Here is a 4943-nt window from a genome sequence, read left to right on the forward strand (position 1 = left end):
AGCGTGTGTATAAATACCATCAACTTCTTTTCAGTTCAGGGTTTAACTGTAATTATTTTGTTTCAATCACGAAGGTTTTCCAAATTATTTCATGCAAACACATAATATAGGGTAACGCTCGGTAAATCAAGTAAATGGTTTGCCACATAGTGTTTAAACTATCTTGCTCGGTTAAAAAAATTATATTAGCTATAGGACAATTAAAGGAGCTGTTAATATTTCAGAACTAACTGTTAGATATGGTATGCAATTAGTTCATATCATATAGGATAAAATAGGTTGAGAATCTGTACTTGTCACTTAAAACATGAAGACACAACACATGAAAATATTGAAACCTATAATTGATGATGTATAATTATATATATTATATATCATCAATTATATAATTATATAATAATTTTCAGAATTATATATATATCATTCTGGGAATGATATATATATAATTTTGAAAATGATGTATATATATACACATTACACCAGTCTACTATCTTATACAAATAGTGCACAACAATAATCATATAGTTAGGCAGGTTCACACTATGTCGTCATATGTCGTTGCTGCCCTTTCAGTGATTATTCGTCAATTATATGCGCTGTAAACTCAAGGCATTGTCAAAAAACGCAAGCTTTTAAAAAAAATTTGCAGTTGTCGAATGTTTGCTATAGTTTGTCAAGTCTTCATGTCAGTTTGTGCAATGTGTACCATCTCAGCAATAGTGATTGACCATCATGGATTGCTCCACCCATATTTTATTTTTTGACAGTAGCTGCGGGACTAGTAGCTCACTCTTTTTGCAAACGCACTGTATAGTTAGCAAGTTATACTGTGGACTAGCCACTGATGTAAATTCAGATGGGTTTTGTCTTACTGTAAATGTTTTTATCACAGAAGACCATTAAACTATTGTGAGAGTAACACAGACATAGGATAATATACTGTGAACCAGCTGTTAGTAAAACCTGCTATTATATACCGCTTAAATAACTTGCAAAAAATGATGTTCAATATCTTTACTAAATTTAATGTGCTAGGAAAAACTTCATATATTTGCTTTCAAAAGCTTTAGCAAAAAGAAACTTAACTCCGAATATTTTTAAACTTACCCGTATGCAAACACTATAAACAAAAAAGGCAAAACAGATGAACGCCTGAATTTAGACATTAGATGTAAAAATATATATAGTTACATGAAAAGTCTAAATATAGTCAAAACACTTTACAGATTTTCACCATGTGTAATTGAGGAAAAAATACATACCACAGAGAATTAATGGAAATAGTGATGTATAATTATGTTACGGCTATGCCAGCTGTACCATCAATATCTCAGCAATGGTGATGCAACTATGGTGATGCAACAATAAGCTGAAAGAAGCCGTTTATCTCATCACATGATCATGTGTGATCATGATTGGACAAATTGAAATATTAGTAATATTTTGCTGAAGTGTTGCTCAAGACCTTGTGTTGCATTTAAATATTTTTGACAGAGACTTATGAATGTGAGCTTAAGGTTGACTGACACTGAACTCCTATGTTGGTGAAAAGCAAACAATACTTTGGTGATAATCTGTGATGAACATCTGTTCACACTATCGCATATGCATCTCACTTATATCAACAAAGAACCCGCAGCATAGCGGTCTCATTATAAAATGTGGTGGCAGAACCATGAGATGCGAGTCCAGCAGCAATTGACGGCATTATTTTGTTGTCATGCCAACTGTATTATCATTATCTTAGCAGTCATGATGTAATTATGGTGGCACAACCATAAACAAGCTGAGATTACAAGTTAACCATGACCTTATAACCATACGTTCTTATATCAGATGTGTTGAAGTGTTACTTATATATAGATAAATTGTTGCTCAAAAGTTTGTGCTGTGTTTGAAATTTTGCCACTCAGACGTAGAAATGTGTTCTTAATATAAATACATACAGACATATCTACCTACGTACGTATATACAGATAAATGTACACACATATATATATATATATATATATATACATACATACATGCATTTGCACATACATTCATATGTATACACATACATACATGTATGTGCAGATATGCACACACATATGTTCACATACGCATGTACATATGTACACATGTGCATACATATGTACAGGCATATGTATGTACATACATACAGTATGTGAAGGAATGCATACATGCATACCTGCACGCATGCACACATTCACACATGCATGAATACAAACATGCATTCATGTGTGTATGCATACATCACTCTTTTACTAGCTGCAACTACATGTAATAGTTACAGTTATAAAACAATTTTGTTTCAGTTGAATGAATACATCCTCCACAGGCTCTCTCAATCAAACACAAACGCATTTACCATTGCACTGATCAATTAATCATCTTAGTAAATAAACTAAGTCTTTTCTTGGAATCTGTTTGTTTACCAGGAGAAGCAATGATATTTCAAGTGCAGCTTATTTTGACAATCACAAAAACTGCTTTTTCACAAGGCGATATTTAGAGTCAGTTGATGCAAAGGATTGGAGTACGTACATAACCTATTTACACATTTACACTCTTTTTCAAATGTTTGTATTGCATATAATTGATGCAGGCATTTTTAATTATTAATTACCCATCACATTCCTGTGCTAGTTGAGCTAAGCTTCATTGAAATAGCTAAAAGGGGATTAATTCAGACATTCCATAAAAATTGCCTTTCAACTTTACTAACCAGTGAAGTTGTTGCAATGCAAGGATGAAAACACTGTTTTCATTGTAAACATAGCACAACAGATGATTTGGTATTTATGCAATTAATAAAAACTGAGAAAGCCAAATAACAGTCATGAATTTGTTGAACTAATAATAGCCATAAGCGCACAGAAGTTTGTGTATAAACAGGTCCCCTTACAGTAACTTTTGTGTATTTAGTGGTTATGATCTGCAAGAAAATGTAACATTACAATATATTACATGAAGTATGGCTACTATCTTTGAGACAGACGTGTAACATAAAAGTTTAATTTCACTTAAAGATGTCGTTGCGTCAAACTTGAGTGGATTTTAAAAGAAAGTATTTTTCTTTCTCTATCTATATATAGAGACCCAAGACCCCTTTGAGACCCAAGAGATTTTGAGTAGATATTTTAAACTTTCAATTATGTTTCTATGACAAAATTGGACAAAATAACACATAAAACCAAGTTTTATTTCTAAATTTATTTTATCGGCAGCACAACTGACTGTCCCCTGTAGAGGACACTGGAACTCGGTAACTATAAAAGTGGTATAAAACACTTGTTATAGCTGCAACACAAAAACTAAGCATAAAGGCATAAAGTAGCAATCAACAATTTAAAATTGTAAGCAAAACTAGCAGGTACTTTTATGAAATAACATGAAGCAATTTCTGCTTGCATTAATACACAAAAAAACATTGCATTTTGTGCAGCGTATGCTAGTTTTGTTCGAGCAACCTTGTCGTCTACAACGAGCACTGTTATTCAGTTTCACAGCTTCTGACAAATGTTTTGCTCCCTTTTCCCGATTGTACGCCATTGGAAGTGGAACTATCTTTCTGACAGTTTGTAGCTCGTCATCTGTTGTGTAATCACTATCAGCTTCTTTTGCTGCTGATGCTATTATTTGTTCTCCCATAATGAAACGATAGTCAAATAACCGCATGAGTTTGTTTGAATGGTTGGATTGTCTCTGAGTGAGCTAGCAGTTATTAACTGCTAAGTCTAAAAGATGATTTATCACGCGAATGGCCCATCATTTTGACCTTGCTGTTACTCTGTGGTAAGAAATGGCTTGGTCACAAAGATCAACACCACCCATCGATAAGTTGTATTTTTGAACAACCGCCCGTCTAGGTATAGTAATGAATTGCTTTTTTTGCTTACACCATCTTTTAAAATCTTCAACAGGATGCAATCCATGCAAAGAAGACGCCATTAAAATGCTTTTTGTGTCAAACCATTTTACGATTTCCCCATTCCCTCATCCTGTTCATTCCCTCTACTCACGGTAACAAATTGCTCCATTGTACCCCTTCTTTTTGATTTCATGACCTTGTCAGAAGAGAACTGCACTGGCACATATTTAGCACTTATCGTTCCAGTAAGAGAGATACTTTGCTTGGCTAAATGCTCAATCAGCGGAATTGTTGTAAAAAACCTGTCACAGAACACATGCTTGCCTGGCCCTAAATCTTTTGTTAAACGAAGCACAGCTCCTACTTCTTGCCCTCCTGATTCATCCTTTAACTTGAATTTAGCAAATGTTCCTTCTCCTTTATGAATTTCAAAATCATAAACTAGTTTACTTCAACCCGCAAAAACAAAGTTTTTTAAACCTGTGGGGTTTGGTTTCCTTGGAACATACTGCCGTGCTGAACACCTGCCTGTGAATAAAATCATATGCTCGTCAATGCTTAAGAAACTTTCTCGTGGTAATTCAGTGCAGATTTTTCTGATATGCTCCACTAATGGTGTAACTTTCCACAACCTGTCCTCTTTTTTAGCTTCTTCACTTATGAGCACATTATCTACAACTTTCAAGTTGTTCCGTATCTTAAAAAAACGATTTCTAGTTATTGCATTTGCAACAATAGGCACGTTGATTTTCTTCTCCCAATACATTCTGAGGCGCTTCATGCCAATGCATCCAATTACCAAGTTGATCCCAAAAAATGCTTTGATCTCAGCAGACCTTCAGAGATTTACCTGAATGCTGAGTATGATAGCGATTGGTTAAATCCGCCATTGACTCAAATATTTTATTAGGAAAATACTTGCTAATGGCTTCTACTGGGTTTTCACAATCATCCATGTCAGCAGTTTGATGTAATACTTTGAACTTGCTGGCAAAGCTATCACTTTTGCGGAATGAGCATGCTTTTTTTGAAGATTTTTTGCTCGTTTTTGATGGCGGTGGCTCAACAT

General features: G+C 34.3%; 1 pseudogene; it reads right to left on the minus strand.

Annotated features, from left to right (window-relative positions):
• Positions 1-3369: 3369 nt before the first annotated feature.
• Positions 3370-4640, minus strand: LOC137407794 (piggyBac transposable element-derived protein 3-like; annotated as a pseudogene).
• Positions 4641-4943: the final 303 nt, after the last annotated feature.

The sequence above is a fragment of the Watersipora subatra genome, chromosome 11, assembly GCF_963576615.1.
Source record: "Watersipora subatra chromosome 11, tzWatSuba1.1, whole genome shotgun sequence".
NCBI classification, from domain to species: Eukaryota; Metazoa; Bryozoa; class Gymnolaemata; order Cheilostomatida; family Watersiporidae; genus Watersipora; species Watersipora subatra.